Source organism: Macaca mulatta, chromosome 2 (genome assembly GCF_049350105.2).
Source record: "Macaca mulatta isolate MMU2019108-1 chromosome 2, T2T-MMU8v2.0, whole genome shotgun sequence".
NCBI lineage: Eukaryota > Metazoa > Chordata > Mammalia > Primates > Cercopithecidae > Macaca > Macaca mulatta.
In genome coordinates, this window is record NC_133407.1 from 101552382 (window position 1) to 101564084 (window position 11703).

Below are 11703 nucleotides of genomic sequence, written 5' to 3' on the forward strand. Positions count from 1 at the left end.
CCTTCCCATCTTAGCATCTGCTTCTTGGAGAAGCCAAAACAGCAGACAACTCAACACTGGGCACCATTGTTATGTTTATTTTACAGAAGGGGAAATCAAGGCACAGAGACATTAAATGAATTGCCTCAAGTTTTGTAGTCAGTACATATATAGTGGAGCTGGGAGTTGAACCCACCTGCTTAAGCCTCATGCTGCTCTTACTACCATTTTTCACATGGAGAAGCTGAGACAAGCTCAGAAATAAATGCCCTGTCCCTAGGCTATTGTGGCTCAAATGCCCCAGGATACTGATGGGACCCAATGAGCATCAAGCCTCCATCATCTTGAGTCTCCAGTCTTCCGAGTAAGGACAGCATCTCCTCACACCTTTCTGGAGTGAGAGGGCAGCTCACAGGTGTTCAAGGGACAAGTCCAGGCCCTCCAGTGGCATCCTACACATCTACCAGGCATCAGGCATCTCCCATCTGCTATCACATCTCCTCCTGGCTCCCAGCAGAACTGTCTGTGGTACACTCCAGTGACTACAGAGTTCCTGAGACTCCAAAACTGCCATAGCCTTGTTGGCTTTCACTCAGTTCCAGGGAGTTCTCAGAGGGTCTGAAAAGTTCTGGGGCAGGTTTGGGGCCAGATACCTGCTGCTTCTTTTTCTCCACACTTTTCACATCGCTGATCCCGGATACCTTTGCACAGAAGTGGCTTCCTTAGCTACATGCCAGTTACCCCCAAGAAGACTACATTCTGCTAACCAGGGGACAGCTGCCTGGATTCAGGAGGGCTCAGATGAAACACTGCACAGCTGGGAAGTGTTGGACAGAGATGGAAGCCTGGGTCTGCCTCCGTGTGTAACAGCCCTGCTCTTCCTTATAGCAGAGGAGGAAAAACCTGAAAGAGAGGGAAGTCACAGAGTTAGTTAGGACACAAAGTGATGAATGGAGGTGGGGACAGTGATGCTCTTTGATGAGGAGAGATAAGGAGACCGGAGAGAGGGGGCATCTCTGCGGACATCAGGCTCCCCTCACAAATGGTCCTGTGGGTGGCCATGGGCCAGGAGGGCATTCGACTTGTCTGGCTGTGAGGGCTGTTTGGGGAAGGGTCTGTCTGAGAGCTGGGGGCTTTGCCCACATGTCAGTAGGACCTTTCCAAGTCTCCGGGATCACTGCTCTTTCAAGCAGTCACCAACCTTCTTAGCCTGGTCTCACCCACCCAGTGACTTGTGGCTTCTCCCAAAAGCTTCCTGGGTTCTCACAGGGCTTCCTTCTTATTCTCAACATTTCCACATCGTTAAGCCCAACTGCCACACCCTCCATGAAACCTGGCCCTTCTCTTGCTTCTAGGAAGGTGTGCACATGTGCGTGTGCATGTGTGTGTCTGTGTGTGCATGCACACAGACCTAGGGACTCTTCTAGCCAGGCCCATAGACTGCTGGCCAGCCCCCAGCACAGGAGGATTGAGGAGCCACAATGGCGATGGAGGGATGAAGACCCCCAGCCAGTGCTGACAGTCTTTTAAGGAGGTGACAAGATAGAAAGGAGCTCCAGCAAAGGTGATCCCATTCCTCTCATGCTGTGGCCTTGGGCATGGAAGGCCTGGGGAGGAATGGCTAGGAGGATGCATGGTGAGAAGCCGGGGCAGGAGACTCAGGTGTGCTGGCAGTGTTGGGGAGACCGGCCTTGGTGCTGGCGGTGGAGTTAGTGGTGATAGTAGTGTACAGAGTGAGGGCAGGGAGAGGCTATTGACAGAGGGTCTGGCTGAAGGACAACAGGGAGGGGTTGACTGTGAGGGTTGACTGTGTGAAGTGGAGGATGAAGAGGACTTGGGGGCTACTTTTGCCTGCTGCTTCCTGTGCCTCTGTGATTTCTTCTTTCATGCCCTGTCCCCAGTTAGCACAGCGTATCTGTGGGATTCTTCCAGTCTTGCCTGGTCTCTAAGGCTCCAACCACAGCACCTGCATCATCTAATTCTTCCACCTGAAACCTTCCTCTTTGACTTCCAATGTTCAGAGGCTCTGCCACGCCCTGTGGCACACTGGCGCTCCCTTTTATCCCTTCTTTCCAAATTCGTTCACATTTATCTGACACCTAGTCTTTACCATGCCCTGTAGAGCAGGACAATTCACGGATAATTTTAACCTATTTTTTTCTGGTTCTACCTTTTAAAGATCTAAATTCCTTAGGCAATGGTAAAGAGGAGGCTTTCCCCTTTCCTCTCTTTCTAAACTGTAAACAGATTTCCTGGGCAGGAGGAGGCAGGGGGTGGGCGGGGCAGCTACGAATGTATAGACTCAGGTGAGTCACAGAGAACAAGCCCTTCTCTGCCTCTTGGGCAAAGCCCTGCAGTCGCTGCAGCACCCATGATCATGTGTAAGATCCAGTGGCAACAGGACCTGTGCCCTGCTCCCTAGGCAGAGTCCTGGGAAGGAGCAGACCCTAGGGAGAGAATAGGTCTAGGCAGATGGCCATAACCAACGTTTTGGAGAGGCCCATGATGTGGTGTGGCATGGGTGCAGCAGAGTGACTCTGGCCTGCAGTGTGGCATGGGAAAGTGGGCACAGTAGCTGGACCTGAGGGCCAAGGCAGACAGGAACAGGGGACCACCTATGTGGCTCAATGGCTGCGGTATAGGTGGGAAGGTGGATGTCTGGTGAACACCTGAGTGGCAAGCAGGGGATTCAGGGAAGGGTAGTTACCAGCTTATTGCAGGGGGCTGCAAGGAGCAGAAAACTCAACAGAAGGTGGTATGAACAAGTGGGAGGCTTTGTGGCTCTTGTGCTGGGAAGTCCTGAGTGGGCAGCCCAAAGTGGTTGCAGCACCATAACACTGTCACCTGGCACCCAGGCACCTTAGGCCTGTTTTCTTTACCATTTGCTATGGTTTGAATGTGTCCACTCTAAAATCCAGGTCTTATCAATGTGATGGTATTAAGATGTGGGGTTCTTTAAGAGGTAATTACGCCATGAGGGCTTCTCCCTTGTAAATGGGATTAAGTCTCTTATGAGGCTTCATGCGGCGTTTGGCTAGCTTGGTGGCTTGTCTTTCTGTCGTCTGCCATGTGAGGACATGGTAAGAAGGCCCTCATCAGACCAAACGTTCGTGCCTTGATCTTGGACCTCTCAGCCTCCAGAACTGTGAGAAATGAATTTTTGCTCTTTTAAAATATTTCAGTCTATGGTATTCTGTTATAGCAGCACAAATGGTCTAAGAAACTATTCTTTTATTAGGAAAAAAATAGCAAATTGTGGTTTTAGATTTAAGAGATAAATTTAATTCATGCAAATGATTCATCCTATAAAGATGAGTCATAAATACCAAAGAAGTGCATCCTTTTTTATACATGTTTAAATATAGTCCACAAATATCAGTGCACTACTAACTATAGCTACTCCTACAATTTCAGGTTATCTCCTACTCAGCCAAATGTCAAGATTTTACCAGTGAAAACTTAATCACTATTTTTCTTGCTGCATTAATTTCACCCCAACAAGCCTTTAGTACTTTAGTAATATTTTGTGCCATCTGAATAGCAGCAGCACCAGCACATGCCACTAAAGCCAGAGTCATGTATTTCAAAGGGACCACTCAGGTTCATCACAGAGCAGAATGACACCTCTTGCCTCCTCATCTCTGCATCCTTCATATTCTGCTCCTGTGCAAAACTGTGTTTACGAAAAAGTACATGTAACTTTAGGTCCTACTTCAGCCCCAAGACAGGTTTAAATCTGCATATGCAGCTTAGGCTGCATACCTGGGGATATCTGTGTGCATGAGGTCTCAGGCTACAAATCTTCATCTCATTCTACTCCTAAAGAGGGAAGAGAAGTGAGGAGTCCATGGGCTTCTAGACACTAGAGTTAAGGCCACCATGCTGTTTCATGCACAAAAGATGGGAGACAAAGGCTGGAGGAGCATGAGCTCACCTCAAGGTAAAAGACAGGCCAGGGATATTGGGTTGCAGGCTATAGAAGGGTTAAAAATGGGGCAAGAAAAGCTTCCTGTAAAATCACCAAGAGCAAAGCTGACATTGTGGTGTATCAGGAAAGAATGTAAACAAGCTGGTCCAGTTGACTCTGGTAGAGGGAGCAGTAGGGCCTCGGGGAGGGCCCCTTAACTTTGGGGAAGCTGGCTGTGTCCTTTGGGGCAAAAAAACAGAAGAAAAGGGAAGTGGGCCTATTCAAAGCCTCTGCTGTGGGCGATACACTGCGCTAGATGCTTTCACTGCACTCTCTCATTTTCTCCTCAAGCCTGAATATAGGCCTTGCCACCCCGTTTTTCTGAGTAACAAGACAGTTAAGTAATTTCCAAAGAGCAACACTCTCGGAGCGTGGACGTCTAATCTTCAAGTTCAGGCTCATCAGCTTCAGAGACAGGGTCTGAGCAGGGGCCAGGGCAGATCCTGGTAGGCAAGGAAGTAGCAACATGGCCTCGGGGCCCTGTTGGTCTCACTGAAGGCGGTGCAGTCGGGGAGTCTGGACTCCACAGATGGCACCTGTAATAGTAGGAAGAAGAGAGTAGTCTGGGGCAGGGGTTCCCTTAGCCTGGGAGCGGCCAAAAGTGACCAGGCTAAAGGTTGATAACCTGGGCTCCTTACTTCTCTCAATGTTGCTCTGACAGTGTAGTTAGGATTTACACATGGTGTTTTCAATTCTTTTTTGCCAGTAAATGTACAGGAGATTGCAGAGATACTCTCAACTCTTAATTGCTGCAATTACACCATCCCTAGACTGAGCGTTAAAAAAAAAGCATTTTTTTTTCAACCTGGTATAAGGTTTTGGTACTGTCTTAGCGGTTCGCGCCACCACAGGTAAAAATACCTGGATGCCCTTATGAAGTAGCCAAATGGAGTGTGGTCAGTACTGCAAGCAGTTGGCATGGGCATTAATTGCTTATTATTTTCTCCAGCCTATATCTATCTGCCTGCACTTGGAGTGCTGATGAATTAATGCAGTGTCGTCTCTGCTGCCTCTGATCAGTTTACATGAACGACCATGATAAATATGTTGTAAATAAAAGTCATTTTCTTGACTTTCAGGTTTAAATGGCATCTGGTAACAGCTTCTGGGCAGCCCTTTCCAATATTTTCTCGAAATGCTAATTAATACACAGGAAAAGATGAAAATGCTCAATAATGCCGCAGACTAAGACTGAAACAACCTGGTGAGAATCGGGGAGGAATCTGCATTCTACATGGTAGAGCTATTTAAAAAAAGAAACCACTGTGGGTTTTGCCCTACATGGAGTGCCAGGGAGAGTGGAGCATCTAGGATGACTCCGAGGTTTTTGACCAGAGCAACTGGAAGAATAAAGTTGTCATTTACTCAGACAGCACAGACTGCAGGGGAGCGGGTTTTGCCTTGAGTGCCAGGAGATGCTGATTCTATATCCAAGGGAAGTTGTTAGGGAATTGAATATACACATCTGGACCTCAGAGAAGTCTGGACTGGAGAAAAGGCTTGGACCTTGTCAGTGTGGAGAGACTGGCTGAGAGAGGACAGAAGAGAAGGGAGGGGAGAAGAAGAGGGAGGCTGGAAGGGAAGAAGAGCGGATAAGTCTGGAGACTGAGCCTGAAGCCCTTGATGCATAGAGGTTAGGGAGGCAAGAAGGAACTAGGGAAGGAGACTGCAGAGGAGCACTCAGTGAGGTGGTTAGAGAACACAGAGTGGCATCTCCAAAGCTGAAAGGAAAAGGTGCTTCAAGAAAGAAGGAGCAATCACCTTTGCCTAATTCTGCTAATGGGTCAAGTAAGGGGAGGCCTGATTGTGGACCAGCGGATTTAGCAACATAGAGAATACTGGTGACTTCGACAAAAGTGTGTCTGGGGGAGGGGTGAGAAGAAAATTCGAGAATGGGAGACAGGGACCTGTCTGGAGAGAACTCTTTTGAGTGCCTCTGCCTGGACAGGAGCTGGGGGAGATGCGGCATCAAGAGGAGGCTCCTAAAAATGAGAAGTATTCTGGCCTGCTTGCATACCAAGTGAGAATTATCCAGCAGAGGGGAGAGACAGATAATGCAGGAGAGAGGGGATAAATGCAGGAGCGGAAGGTAGAAGGGGCTGGGATGTATCGTTCAGGTGGCAGGTTTGGCTTTAGATAAGCACAGGGACGATTCTTCCACGATACGAGGAGGGGCAGCAGAGTGCACTGGCACAGCTGCAGGGAGATGGGAAGATGTGGTTGGGGAAGGCTGTGGAAGTTCTTTTCTGGTTCTATTTCCTCAGTGAAATAATGTGCTTTCAAAGGGAAACACATATAGTAGTTCTGGAAGTGTAAATGAGCCTTTTGCTATTAGGCTTCCCAGTCTGGCAGCTGGGCATCCTCTTCCCCAAAGCAAGAGTACCTGGATATGCCAAGGAGTTCTTACAGCTGGAACTCATGGACTTCCCTGGCTGATTGGAGCATCACTGCTGCCAGTAAAGCCCAAGGTATACAGTATCCATAAAGTCACTATGGTTTGAACTTTTAATAAATTTTACTTCCATATAAAGTGTAGATAATTTGTGAAATGCAAACCAGAGATAACTTATGAAATATTTAAATAAAGTTGCTAATGTTCGATTTCGTTCTTTCTTTTATTTTACAGGTGTGAGCTCCACATTATGCTGAGATGGCTATGTACAAGTGTATCCAAAGTGACAGTAGATACATTGAAAGTCGAATCAACTGTGCTAAATCTTGAATCAATTCTCTGTTGCCTTTTGCAGGTTGTTTATGTTTTGTATAGAAGCGGATGGTTTAAACACTCAAACTGCACAACAGCTTTAGGGTTGCTCTGCTCACCTCTATTTCTTCTTCTCCTGCTAGGAAACCCCTCTATTCCCAGAACAAGTCTCTCCACCTCCCGCTCTTGCCTGATGCTGTATGGCTCTGATGGCCTCTCCTGTGTCCCCTTAGCCCAGGTGCTAAGTGGTCTCTGTTCCCTTAAAATAACTGTTTTGTGATGTTATTGGTCGCTTTTTAAAAATCCCCTCATCCCTCTTCTTTTCTCTCTGCTAAAGGGCAGCCTTACCATCTTTTAAGAACAGAAGTCTTTTCTTTCTGCCTGTTTAAGTCAGTAGCTGGTTTGTTACCCAATAACAAAAGCCCACAATATCCTGACCTCAAAGACTAGGAAGGTAGGTGGTACTAAGGTCAGGGATTGGGAGTCTTAGAGAGCAAGCAACACATTGTCATCTCTCTGAAAAGTAAATTTCCAGTAGCTAGCAAGAGATTTATAAATGCTGAAATCTATTAGTCTACTAATTCCTTTCATACAATCAAAGATCTGTGCAAAGATTTATGTTCATCATAGTGTCATTCCTTGTAGTGAAAAACATGGGAGTAGCACCCATGCCTGTCAGTAGGGCTTGGATGGACAAAGTCTATTATTGAGTCCTATGCAATCGTTCAAAATCATGTTTGATTATAATAGATGAGAAAATGATCATACTATAATGCTAATTGAAAAAAGAAGATATAAAACTGTATATATGTTCTGATCTCAAAGTTTTTAAAAATAAAATTTTTTTTATATATAAACACATATATATGTTTATATTTAAAAATAAAAATCTGTTTAGCTCTGTAATTTGTCTTTTTGACTTAAAGCTATATTATGGACATCCTTTTAGGATCATATTTATAGAATTGACTCATTCTTTAAAATTTTTTTTTTATTATACTTTAAGTTCTAGGGTACATGTGCACAACGTGCAGGTTTGTTACATATGTATACATGTGCCATGTTGGTGTGCTGCACCCATTAACTCGTCATTTACATTAGGTATATCTCCTAATGCTATCCCTACCCCCTCCCCGCTCCCAACAATAGGACCCAGTGTGTGATGTTCCCCTTCCTGTGTCCAAGTGATCTCATTGTTCAGTTCCCACCTATGAGTGAGAACATGTGGTGTTTGCTTTTCTGTTCTTGCGATAGTTTGCTGAGAATGATGGTTTCCAGCTGCATCCGTGTCCCTACAAAGGACACGAACTCATCCTTTTTTATGTCATTCTTTTAAATTATACAATATTTTATTGTATGGCTGAATTGAAATTTATTGAACCATTTTCTTATTGATGAAATTCAAGTGCTTTTAGGTTTTGTTCAGTTTTTTAAATTGTAAATGGACAATTTATAATTATATAGAACTATGGGGTAAAAAGCACTATTATGATTTATGAATACAATGTGAAATAATTAAATCAAGCTAGTTAACATACTCATCATCTCAAATAATTAACGTATTTTGTGGTGAGACCATATGAAATTTACTCTCTTAGCAATTTTGAAATGTGAATTACTCTATTATTAACTAGATTCACCATACTGTGTAATAAAACTCCGAAAAAGAAAAAAGCAACATATTCCTCCTATCTAACTGAAATTTTATTCCCTCTAACCATCAGCTCTCTCCTTTCTCCCCACCCCCTAGCATCTGTAACCACCATTCTACTCTCTGCTTCTACAAGTTTGATTGTTTTAGATTCCACATACATGTGAGAATATGCAGTATTTGTCTTTCTGTGCCTGTCTTATTTCACTTAGCATCATGTTCTCCAATTCCATCAATGTTGTCGCAGATAACAGAGTTTTCTTCTTCTTAAATGCTGAATAGTATTCTGTTGTGTATATATGCCACATTTCCCTTATTCACTCCTCTGTTGATGGACACTTAGGTTGATTCTATAACTTGGCTATTATGAATAGTGCTGCAATGAATATGGGGGTGCAGGCATCTCTTTAACAAACTGATTTCACATCTTTTGGGTAAATACTTAGAAGTGGTATTGCTGGATCATATAGTAATTCTATTTTTAGTTTTGGAGACACCTCTAAAATGTTGTCCATAATGGTTGTACTAATTCATATTTCTACCAATAGTGCACAATGATTCCCTTTTTGCCATGTTCTTGCTGACATTTATTCTCTTTGTCTTTTTGATAAAAGCCATTCTGGCAAATCTGAGATGTATCTCATTGTGATTTTAACTTGCATTTTCCTAATAATTAGAAATGTTGAACATTTTTCCACTTACCTGTTGGCCATTCATATGTCTTCTTTTGAGAAATGTCTACTCTTATGTATTTTTTTAAAAAACGTATGCTCATGGCAGAAAATAACTTCAGTGTTAAACCACAGTTGTCTCTGGGAGGTTGAATATCGTGTAATTAAAACATTTTTAATTTTAAAAAGTGTATTTTTCATGTTTTCTATAATGAGTATCTTTCTTTTAGAATCAGAAAAATATACAAATAATTTAAAACAAATGCCTTGAAAAATGAACAATCTTACCTAGTATTCAAAGAAATGCAAATTCAAATGTTATTTTTGTTTCTATCTCAGTAAATAAGGAAATATGGAGTAAAAGAGTAATCTTCCTGCTGAGCATGTTTTGCGGTTGCTAGCACTGCCCCGCTGCCGCTGCCGCTGCCCCGGGTGTGTCTGGAGGAACTCTCCCTGTTGCCTAACAACTGCTGTAATGTAACAGAAATAGAAACATGATGCCTCATATCCCTCAGAAAACGACTTGGCCCTTGGCCCTCCTGTGGATGGAGAGTATATTGAAGAGAAACCGGATATTTCTAAATTTGCTAAAACTCGTTTTTCTCACTTGCTCTCAGATCACACTACTCTTGAGTAGCCCAAAATTTTGTTGCCAACTCAGCAGGTTAAGCAAACAATATTACAAGTCATGTTGAAACTGAAGTGGTCCCCGTGGGCCAGTGAGTACCGTGCAAGTGGAGAAAAAATTAGCTGCTGAGTTAAGAGAACTGCTCCAATTTTGAAGGCACAAATGGGCATCATCTTGGGCCCAAGTACTACCCAAGGTGGACCTCTCATTCAGGCTCTTATGCTCCCAGGTGTAGTTGTTGACCTTTGAGGCCAGAGGTGAACTCTCTCCCTGGATGCTTAGGGACAGCATCTCAGAGAGAGATGAATGGAAAAGCCATGAGACCCTGTACACACTCTAGGTACAATGGATTACAAGGGTTGATAGCTCTTCTTAGTAATAAAAGCATATATGCTCCACCTTTCTTGATAGCAAGGTCCCTGGGAAGGAGACACTCTCTTAGAATGTCATTAAATGACCATAGATAAGCATGAAGTGAGTGGAATTATGTGGAAGGGATTCAGCATTTTGCCCAAGCACTGGGCAGCCCCTGGGTATGGCTGTCCCTCCACCATGGCCAGTCTGTCTAAGGCTTGGCCCACCCACCCAGATCCTCCTGGAAGCCACTGATAGCATTTGCCTCTGGGAATCCTGCAGCCTTTGCTGATGAGTCTCAGTTGACACCATCTGTCATTGCAGATACAGATGTCTCCAAACGGCAATTGCCAAAGGCTGTGCCACACAGCACACACCTGTCCATGTGCAGATTGATGCTGTTAAACTCTGCAGCTACCTTGCGGGCTGCTCCTCCCTGTCTCATTGTCTGCCTGCAGACCTTCCTTCTGTGTTCTCTGCTCTTAGAGGCCAGATTGATCTGTATTTTTATCAAGATGAGGAAGGAAATGGTAGACTGAATCTACCTCTCCCAGTAATTCACTGTGGTACCTTGGGCCACCTGCTGGCCTTCTCTGAGCCTCCATTTTCTTACCCACGAAATGTGGATTTGGACCCAGTTATCTCCAACCACCCAAGAGTCTGCGATTCTGCTACTAAGAAAAGCAAAAGGAAAGGACAAGACAGCATGTGTTTAGTTGCTGGGAAAAGCTCAGTCTAATAATAAAAATAATAAGTATAAAAATAATTGCCACCATTCATTCGAGCTTGCTTTGCCAGGTCTGCACTGTGATCTTTGCAGGGGTAATCTTACTGAATCCTCTGCTCCAACCCTACCAGGTGGGAACTACTTTTACCTTTATTTTTCTGATGAGGAGACTGAGCCTCAGAGATGTTAAATAACCTGCCAAAGCAGAGAGTTAATATGTTGGGATTCATCACAGACAGATCCTTCTGCTCTTGGGAAGCCCAGAGCTCAGAAGCAGGAGTGGGTCTGATTCAGGTGTGCTCTGAGGGCCAACTGTCCTTTCCAAAAATGCCTTCCTTTATTTAGACACCAACATCCTTGTTATTTTGGATTTTTCAATGAGCTTCCTTATTTTCTTCCTATTCTGTTCTATTCAGAAAAATGAATGAATGAGTAAATATAGGTTCCTAATGATACAAATTTAATTTTCTTCTAGAAATGAAAGTGTTTGTTTCTCTTCTTTTATTTCTCAAGCCAAAGTAATTATTTCCTCCTTCTTGGAAGTCCAGAAATAGTTTAAACTTTAATTAAAAGTCTTATGTTTCAACAGTTGGAATGAGGATCAGGTAATAATGAAGAAACTCCGTGAACACCCTGAGGAGAACCAGCACCCGCTCCATTGGTTATTTTAGCTCAGCCCACAGCTAACAGCTCAGCTCAGAAGGTTCCTACCACCCACTCCACTTCCAACACCTTTTAATATTCACACAGAGGTTTTTCACATTGCGAGATCCTCATGCTCTCACACACTTCCTTTACACATGCCGTTTCCTCAGCCTTGAATGCCACCTTTCTTTACCTGGAGAACACCTTTCCCTTAAAGACTCAGGTCAGAAGTCACACAGTACTCCTGTGCTACCACCTAATGCAAAGTGTGATTATTCCTCTACTTCTCTTCTGCATTTAAATGTTAAATTATTGAGGGAAGAGGCCTGGTCTCATCGTTTATGGAATAGCTCTGGATGTGCATTCACATTTTGTAT